The sequence below is a fragment of the Sinohyriopsis cumingii genome, chromosome 16 (assembly GCF_028554795.1).
Source record: "Sinohyriopsis cumingii isolate HCF-2022 chromosome 16, ASM2855479v2, whole genome shotgun sequence".
In the NCBI taxonomy this organism is placed as follows: Eukaryota; Metazoa; Mollusca; class Bivalvia; order Unionida; family Unionidae; genus Sinohyriopsis; species Sinohyriopsis cumingii.
In genome coordinates, this window is record NC_142976.1 from 30731791 (window position 1) to 30742543 (window position 10753).

The window sequence follows — 10753 nt, forward strand, 5'->3', positions numbered from 1 at the left end:
TACTACATTTAAAAGTTATAGTGGAAATAGTGCATGTAGAAAGTGCCTAGTTCACTTTAAGTTTGAAAACGTGCCACATGATGCGTAAAAATCTCATTATAATCATTATAATGTTTCAAACACGTACACGATATTGAAGAAAATATCAGCTGCAAAAAAGTTTGTTATGCTTATCTCAATGCTAACTAGAATAATACACTGTTTCAAAACATAACCCTTTAAATTAAGCTAGTTGAAATACACATAGATGATTATTTAAAAAAATTGTCTTTACACTAACAATTTCATATATTTTCTAGCGGACTGTTGAACTTCATGATAAATTAAGTAGAACAGCTATCGCCTCTAAAATACCCTTACACACAGTATTCAAAACAACCTACCATCCCAAACAGACAAATTATGATGCAAAAGAAGGATATAAACAATATTTAATCCCCTTATAAATAAAAATGCTATCCATTTCTTCTTACCACCCTATGAATCTTGTTATAGATACAGTAAACACTACACCCCTCTATAATGATCATACCGCCACCCGTAAATGATCTTGTCAAACAAAATTCATTTCCATAAACAGGGCAGGATAGTAGTGAAGGGGGATAGTATAGGGTCTATGGGACTTATCATTAAAAATACCCTTGGGAACATATAGGGTCTATGTAAATTTAACATGGAGAAAAATCGTGGGAACATATAGGGTCTATGGGAATTAACATGGCCAAAAATCGTGGGACAATATAGGGTCTATGTAAATTTAACATGGCCAAAAATCGTGGGACAATATAGGGTCTATGTAAAATTGAAACAGGGAGGGTCTCTATTTTTTTGTATTTTTTAAAAAAAAAAAAAATAAAATAAAAAATAAAATAAAATAAAAAAAGGGGTAGGCAATTCAAAGGCTATCTCTTTTCGAGAAATATGGCTGGCCCTGAAAAGGGCCTTTGGGTTTTCTTCTTTTTCTTCTAATTTCTTCTTTTTCTCCACCAAGTTCTTATTTTATCTCCTACACTCTTCTTCCCTTTCTTTTTTTTCTTCTCCTCCTCTTCTTTCTTCTCTTCCTCCTCTTCTTTCTTCCTCTTTTCATTTTCTTCTTCTTTTTCAATTTTTTCGTTCCATTTGCTTATTCTTATTCTTTCCTCTTCATCCTCCTTCTCCTCCTTTATCTCTTTCATCACACCACTAATCTTGTCCTTTGCTTTTCTTAAGTTATTAATTTCCATCTTTACACGATGGGGACTATAGGAATAATGGTCTTCAACCAGTCTTATTAGCATCTGTTCCATTATTCCTAAGTTGTCTAAAACGTCTTGCAAGGTTTGTATTTTGTCCATTTGGTTTGACGCCATCTTCTTTTTATTCTTTGCAGAATGGTTTGAATGACGAACACTGTGGGTTCTTATAGTGAAAGCGCGTACGTGAAGGAAAACATCCCCCTAAAACATAAAATGGATCTTACCTAGATCATGACCCAACAACGGACGTGAAGGAAAACATCCCCCTACTTTCTCGTTTCATATAATATAACCCTAACCATACTCTCTACATACACTAAGAATTAATAAATAAACCCTTAATCTACTATTCACACTAACTTACTTCAGCATTTACAAACACAAACACACAAACACACACTTGCACTATTCATAAAGAGTTAGTGTTTATTTTCACACTACTCTACCTACACACATTGGCAAATCGATCGTTATTTCTTTTCTAGAGTATTGGGTAGCCCTTAAAAGGGCTGTTTTTTTTGAACTCCTGATGCACCTATCTAATGGTTGCACCTTCCTGGCCTGGCGCCACACACGCATCTTCTTCCCCAGTCTTCTTTCACCTTTCTTCTGGGGAGCGCAGAGGGAGGATGATTCGCTTCAACACCCCAATCCTCTGTCTCGGGAATATTGAACGACATCCTCTCTTCTCTTTTCTTTTCCTCTTCTTCCCTCTCTCTTCTCTCCTCCTCTTCTTTTTTCATTCTTGCTTCTTCTATGATAGCCTCCGCTGATAGTTCGTTTACTATGCGCCTGGCATATTCCAGGTGCATCTGGAGTTCTAACAGTTTCACTATTCTGCTATTCATTCTTGTGTTGATCAATCAACAAGGGTAGCTGGACTGCCCAGCGAGTTTCAATTTATACTGAAAGCGCGGACGTGATGGAAAACATCCCCTAAAAACATAAAATTCATCTTACCTAGATCATGACCAAAAAAAACAACAACGCGCGGACCTAAAAGAAACACTCACTCACTTTTTATGCTACCCATCACTATTATAAAATTTTTTATAAATCACTTCAATAGACTATCCATATACGCAAAGCAATCCAATCTAACCCTTAATATACACCTCTAACAGCCAAAAAAACAAACATCATTTTAATCTACTATCCATACCAACTTACTTGAGCACTTACAAACACAATCACACAAACACATACACTTCCACTATTAATAAAGAGTTAGTGTTTATTTTCACACTACTCTACCTACACACATTGGCAAATCGATAGTTATTTCTTTTCTAGAGTATTGGGTAGCCCTGAAAAGGGCTGTTTTTTTGTTTGCTATGGCATTCTTTTTTAGTTTCTAAGAATGCGATGTCCTCTGAGGATAGACTTTCTGGCAATAGGTCTGCTTCTTCGGAAAGAGAAGAAGAACTCTTTGGTGTCGATACGGCAATCGACAAAGCCTCTGTCAGCTTCAGGTTGTTGCTGTTGTTGTTGTTGTTGCTGCTGTTGCTGCTGTTGCTGCTGTCTCTGAAGTCTGTACTTCTCTGTCCATTCTTCTTTTTCCCTGTTCATTTCTTCTCTGAAGAGCTCTTCTATCAGGTCTTCAGTGATTTTTAACATTCTCACATTCTCTATTTCTTCTGGCTTCGGTATCAGACTGTGTCTGACCCTATGCAGATTCACGTAGGCTTCGTTGAGCTTAGCTAGTTTGGAGCACATCTTCTTAGGAGGATGAGTCGACAATGGATGGTTAGACTGGGAACAACCCCGGTTCTTAAAGTCAAAGCGCGGACGTGAAGGAAAACATCCCCACACGTTTTTTCGAGCCGCAACGTTCATGAGAGGGATAGTAAGAAATGAAAGAGCATCAATCCAACATTCTTATAGCTAAACAAAAGACAAAAGCATTTTTTCAAAACACAACATTTTTTATTCAAAAATCACTTAACACTAAACAACAACTCTAACATTTTTAACAATAATCCAACACTATAACATCAAACAATTTTTTTCAAATCACAAACATTTTTTCTCAATGCACAATCTACTTTAAACAGGGCTGACAACGTTGTGAATGAAATTGTGATTTCCACTGTTGGAAATCATTAGGCCATTGATGGACACTACGTTTCCTAGCTTGAGACAAATGATAAGCATAATGGTCACAAAACCATCGATCTACTTTCACATCGTTTCTTGAAGAAGAACGAGGATCGAAATGAGTCACTAAATGTTCTAAGGAATAGCCCAGGCTGCGATGATGCAGAAAATACACACAGTACTGTCCACACACGAAGGAATCTGTGCCTTGTAATTTCACATTATTGAATCGGGTGGTCTGAGCATTTCTTCTCATAAAGTCAATGATATCGTCTTCCAAAGGGGGCAATCCGTACGAATCGAAATATTCCACACATCCTTCTTGAGGAAAGTAGACGGCTACCCAGTGGGTTCCTGGGAGATGACTGTCGTCCGTGTTGATCACGTAAGCTTGATGGTCTTTAGGTTTGCGATGAGGGAGTTCATCTTTAGCACAGACGACAGGATTCCAAGAAGCCGTATACGAACTGTGGTTCAAAAGGTAATAAAGTTCCCAGGTATCCATTGTTTTGTGTTTTTTTCTTCTTCTTCTTCACAGGTAATAATAAGTCGTCAATTCGATCCTGACTTTTTGCTTGAAAATGTCTGACGAATAAACGGTTATTCGTTCTGTTTCCTCACTCTGATTCAGGAGAGCTTCGATACGATGGATCTCTTGAGTGGTTAATGGTGGACAAGAATGTTCACGCAAGTCTTTATACCACTGGTGCAACACGTCTTTGATCGAGATGAGACTCCAAGCTTCGTCCAGATACTCGTCCAATTTTTCTTCTTGACTCAACATCAGGCATTTATCGTGTTGAATTTGACTGGGATGATCGTTTTGACATCCATAACAATTTTTCTTGATCAATTCCGTCATTTTGTCGACCAAGTGTTTGGCAAAACAGGAGACTAAATGGGCTTCTTGTTCTGGCCATCTCGACTTCATCATGATCACTTCTTCTTTTTCCACGGTCTCCTCACATTTCATCTCCAAAGTCTCTCCACTAGGTAAAGAGGGACAACAGTCTTCCATGGTTTCTAGTAATCTAGGATAACTTCTCTCAAACTGTTGATTTCTATGGTATTATCGAATTCTGCATACAGGATGACGTTCACTGTCTCTGTCAGTTTATCTGCAAACTGAAGTTCCACACGAATCTGGCCGGATTTTATAGGGTGGAAATGTCCCTCGTCGCTGCCTTGGTCTGGAGTAAAATCGAAAGCCCACAAAGCATAGCCTCCTGCATAGTCGTCGTACGTAATGCCGTGACTGGTGTTGGTTCCTAACTAGCCCGTGGCTTCGTACAAGGACAAGTACGATCTCAAGTAATTGTTCTTCTCAAAGTCGGGTTCGAAAGGTCTGGTACACAAGGTCTTGCCATCGCGACTGACTTCGATTTTCTTCACCTTGAAGTGTTGCAAGTTGAAAGGATTTTCATCGAAGGCTCCGTTGAAGGCTGAATTCTCGACCATACCAAGGATTAAACGTTTGGGTAACTGTCCTTGAAACAGATGATCTTCGATCATGGAATGATGGTTAGCGGGAATGGTGAACGTTTTCACTTCCACGCGTCGGATGGGATACTTGGCGGTCGTTCTGCTCAACGTTTGACTGATGTCGTTACCTACTTTAGGTAACACTTCCACGCGTCGTACGTAGAGTTTGGCCTCCTCGATTTTGCTTTTGGGATTGCCACCAGTAGTAGCATCACCATCAGCCAACAAATGGAAAGCGGCACTGCTGCGATTCAGTCTCAAGCGAACATTGACCCCGTTCAGCAAATATTTCTCTTGCAACCACATGTCCAAATGCAAACGATCCATCAGTTCTAAACTCTTTCCATCTTTGATTTTGTTTCTTCGTTCTACAAATCCCTCATTGGTGGTTGTTTTTGTTTTGGGGTCAGCTTCAAGACCTTTTTCATTAAATTCGCCCGCTTCGTCAGGTTCCCACAGCACACAGGCATTGAGATGAGTATCCTTGGCATCTATTCCGTACGTCAAGAGATTTTCCAGGTAGGCACGATAAGGGTAAGTATCCATGCTGCTACTGACCAGTTTGTTATTCAAGTACAAGTCCACTGAGCTGAACAAGGAATGCATGAAATTGTTGACGGGAGTTACTTTCTCTTCGCCGCTTATAATATCTCCTCCCTTATCTAGAACTTTGACTTTCAAGTACAAGTAACTGCTATTCAGATCGATGTAATCTTCGGGCTGTCCCTTGATTTCAAACTCGATGGGAGCAGAATCGGCCAATGAGGAGACGGGGTGAAATTCCACCCATTGGGATTCTTGCATCGTCATCATGGTGGGGGGCATGGCAAACAGATCCAGGTCCGTCTTGGAACAAGCGCATGACTCTCGGTGCATCATTTTTTTGTTGCTGTGTCTCAATAATCGAAAACGTCTAAGTCTCGAACGGTTCTTCTTTTCTTGGCCTTTCTAGCTTGAAGTCTGGTGAAAGGGTGTTTTCTTCGTCGTCTCTTTCTGCCTTGTCCTTTCTGAATGCCTGACTCGGTAGCGTGCAGGGCATTTATAGGTGTGTCTCGTCGGCCTAAAATGTCTTTACCCGTTTGCAGCAAGACATTTTTGCCTGCCCTCATGAAGGCTTCTTTAGGGTTTTGTTTGTCGATGATGACATTTTGGAGAAATTCTTTGCCTTGCGTCAGTGCCGCATCTTTCAAGGCGTGCAATCCGCGTGTCACCATCGGTTTCAACACCGGAGCCACCGAACGAAAGGCCGATTTTAACATGTCTCCTAAACCGTGTCCTCGCTGTCGTGCAACCCCTCGGTACACTGGATACATGACTTACTTACGAGTCGTGAGAGAACCGTTTTCGAAAATGGAGTTTCACCGTGACTTTTCCTTTGGTGAATGGAATATTTTGTCCCAAATCTCCTTTTATAGTAATGTTGACCGTGTCCAAATACGACTTGCTGACCGGCAAATAGTGAGGATGGACAAATTCGCGGTGAACGTGGTAAGTGTTTCCACCTTCCTCGTCAGCGTTCGCGGCAGAATCCACTTTGAAAGGAATGACACGCAGTAACGGTACGGAGGTGTGTCCCACCACGTTGTACTCCACCACATCGGAGTACACGAACATCAAATTCAGTCCTTGGTTCAGTTCTACTGGGGTACGAAATAACTTGCTAAAAGACTCGTTGTCGTAAACGCTGGGTGATTCGCTGTTCTTGAGTATGGTCATTCTCATGTTCATGTCTCCGCCCAACATGTCAAACAATTCAGGACAAAATTCAATGGACATGATTTTAGTCCGTTCAAATTTTATCAAGAAGCGACGAGCTACTTTGTGGTACTCCATGGTGACACTTTTGTTCTTGACAATGTCAAAAGCTTTCCCAAACACGCCATTAAACTTGGCAGCTATGGTGTTGACCAAATGTTGACCACTGAAATAACAGCCTGGGAGAATGGTCAAGTGGTAGGTGGTCGTTTTAGTTTTCTCATTATAGGTTTTAATGTCAGATATGGTTCTCTTATCCAACTCCTGTTGCAATTGATCGTCAAGAACTTCCACCATAAAAAAATTTTGATTGGGAAGGACATTGAGGACTTGGGTCGGGTGAATCATTTCCACTAAAGCCACTTCCCAATGGGCTTCGTGATCTAAGGGGATGGCTTGAGGTAATTTGGCCGTGTAACAGCACAACGTGTTATTGGGAAACACCTCCATGAAACTGTCACTGGGTAAGGTTAAGTAAAATTGGTTTTGGTGACTCATAATTCCAGAGTTCTGTGGCTGTCCGAGGGGTTAGTGGACGTCAGAGGCGTGTCTCCGCCCAAAATGGGGTTCTGGTTGTGGTTGTTGTTGGAGTGGTGACTGGCACTGGCACTGGACACAACGTTCCCGTTCGAGGAGAATTTCAGGGAGGGATTGGGAAGCAGGTAACCGATGCAACTGCTCAATAAAATGGTCCACAATTGTTTGTCTCCTTGTTGCAAACTCAAATTGGCGATGGCTGCCCCGATGACACAATACACCACGAAGATTTGGCAGAAAAAGACGATTTGCGTTTTAGGCACACGTTCTCCACACCACACCCACAAGGGTTGTTTTTGTAAATCTTGCACAGAAGAACTGGGTGAAGAAGGAGTGGTCGACGTAGCTGCGTCTGATGTGTGAAAGGGCATGATGGTCACTTCTTCTTTTTATAGTCGATGACTTGCGAAGCGTCGATCCAAGAATCGAAACTGGGTGGATATCCTTTCCAACGTACTTTGACTTCTTTGACACGTCGTTTGCCCACTTTACGGGTTCTGCGTTCGAGAATGCTTTCGATGTCGTACACGTCGTCTTCTTTTTTGGTGACACGTTGTAACTCGGGCAAATAAAACTTTCCTTTGAGTACTTCTCCGTTCATGTCTTCCAATTTATAGACGGTTGGATGACGGCCATGCACTCGTCCAGTGACGCGAAACAATTCGGTCGTCCAGTTAGGTAAGTAACCTTTGTCGAAAGTGCGTTTGGTTTTGCCAATGCGCACCCAATCTCCTACGGCCAACTCTCCACTTTTCTTGGGGACAGCCCTCGTCGGGGACGTACCGAACAGGCGTTCGAACACCAGCACTTCGTTGTCGGGAGTCACGTCTTGCGGGGCACGTCCGATGCTTCGATGGTAAGATTGGTTGTACGCTTGCACCAGGTGCGGTAAGATGTCGATGTACTTCAGAGTGTGGTGATGCGTAAAATATTTCCACATGCGTTCTTTCAAAGTGCGTTGAAAACGTTCCACGATGCTGGCTTTGGTTTCGGGATTCTCGGTGGTAAAAAAATGAATGTCACGTTTCTTTAATTCTTTTTGGAAAGCTTGGTTCAGAAATTCGGTGCCTTTGTCCGTTTGCCATCGAAGAGGGCGACGACCGCTTTGTTTCAACACCGGTTGCAGGGCTCGCACTAACTCGCTGCTCGATTTGGAAGTCAAGGGCACGACCCAGGCAAATTTGGAAAAGACGTCGATGACACAAAACAAATATTTGTAACCACGATTGTAGCTGGCCAAATGAGAGACATCGGCTAAATCGGCTTGCCATTGATGATCGATGCCTTCCACTTGGGTGCGACTTCTGGCAAACTTGCGTCGAATGGGTTTGTGTAAAGTGTAGGTAGCTTGTTCTTGTAACCATCGTTGCACTTGAGGTAAACGGAGACTTTTCAGTCGCGTTTTGGCAGCACGATACAATTTTTGAACTCCTGCGTAACCTGCAGGATGCGAGGGATCGTAGTAAATGCTGGCTAAGACTTTTTCCATTTTTTATTTTGTGTTGGTTGGTGTGTTAATAAGTCACCCACTCTTCGGTGATGCTACTTTGGGTGGGTCGAAAGGGTGGTTTGGAAACGGATTTACGTGTCCGATGGGCTACGGGAGTAGAAGTCGAAGGTAGTGGTGGTGGTGGAGGTGGCAATGGAATGGCTTTGGTTTTCTTTTCTTTTTTTGGTTCTGGTTTCCCTTCTTTCTTTTTCACTTCTGTCGAAGGAGGCGTGGACATCATCTTTTTAACCCAAGCTTTCATTTCTTCTCGTTGGGGTGTGGGGGACGGGGTCAACAAGGATGCTGCAATCTTACTCGAAATGGGAGCTGCTGACGGTGTTTGAAACACTTCGCGCATCTCTTCTTCCTCAGGTCTTTGTGGGGTAGCATCTCTGGTGACCGTTGGGGATGGTATTGGTGGTGGTGGTAATGATGATGATGGTGCTGGACTTTTCATCAAGGTCTTAAAATCTTTCAGAGTGGGTAAAGCTGTTTCGTCTAAAGCTTTCTGGTGAAAGAGTTGCAGTCTTTGCAAGAGTTGACCGTACTTTTGCGATTTTTCTGTTTCGGACAAATCTTGGCGATCCATCAAGGATTGCAATTCGTGTTGTAACTGGGACATCTCGCTCCAGTTGGGATTGGGAGGTAAATGCTGGGTGCGTTGTTCTTGCCACCGATGGTATTCCATCCATCGTTTGTAAGGCACTAAAGCTAGTTTTCGTCCTTCCATGGGGTTGTCAGGGGTGAATTCTGAGATGTTGGGACTTCCGAGGGCCTTTTTATCTTGCTCCCACCAGTCCTCCCAACATGGTTCCCAAGACTCCTTTCAGTAAGGGGCCTAACAAGAGAGGTAAAATGCCTCCACGTTGGACCAACATCTTCTTTTTTTGACGAATGGGAATTTTCTTTTGAACCATTTGGCGAAGAACGTGACGATGTTTGCCTAAGCATTGTTTCTGGTGTTTGGACAAAGGGATCGTGCCTTTCAAAACGTTCAAACAACATTCGCACACGGTATCGATGACCTCTTTGGAGGCCGTTTGAATGAGTTTTTTTCGTAGGGGTGGAGAAGCTTTGGACAGGACAGATAACATGTCCCCATGTTTGGCTAAACGTGGTGGTAGTCCTTTTCTTTTCTTTCCTTGGGGTTTTCTGGAGGGTGACATCTTTGCTTGTGGGTTCCGGGACATTCACCAAACAGACACTAACGTCGATGACTTAACACACACCCTTTTATCTTTTTTTGGGACTATCGCTTTGTCATAAAGGTGACAATGTTTTTCCCAAAATCGCCAAGGAATCCTCCCCTTTGTTGACGCCTCTTTTTCTTGGAACGACTGTGTCTTTTCTTAGGGTAACGTCGATGCTTGGCTAAGCGCTTTGTCGGATGACGCGTCTGCCTTTGTCTCTTTCTTTTGTGGCTTCTTGGAGGTGACATCTTTTACAAGTTCACTGATACCCCGACTTGGTCACAGGTCTTTTTATACTGGAACGCGTCGCCACTGATTGTCTTTACGTCGTATCAGTTTGAGGACAGGCATGACACGTCGTGCAGGGGTACGCAACGGACTAAATCGAGCCAGTGCTTGCTTGGACAAATCCAGTAAACTTTGTAACATGCCCGATCTTTCATGGACTTTGATTTTGGGAGAAGGTACTTTGTGAGCAGCAGCCACTGCTGCTAAATTGGAGGGTCCTGCCACTGGGGAAGTTCTTTTGGGGGTCATCAACGGAGAAGTTCTTGGTGTGATCAACGTCTCTAAGTACTCTTCAGTTCCTGGTGACATCAACGGAGAAGTGGATAAACGTGAGGCTGCCGGAGACGCAGTCACCGCTGTGGCAGGTCGTGGTTTGCGAATGTAAGGTTGCGTCCTGGCCGAAGTGCCTCTCTTGCGACTAGTTTTCTTCTGTGGACTTTTCTTTTTCTGGGGACTTTTTCTCTGTTTCTTTTTCTGGGGGCTTCTTTTCTTTTTCCGGGGTGGTGTCTGGTAAGAGGAGGGTCCTGCCACTGGAGAAGTTATTCTTCTTGGGGACCTGGTCTTTTTCTTTTTCTTCTTGGGGCTTCGTTGAACTTTTGTCTTGGGGATAACTTTGGGGGCATTAGGATCCCATCTTAAGAGTGAGCGAATGATGACCCCTCCTAGAGTACCGCTCCCTC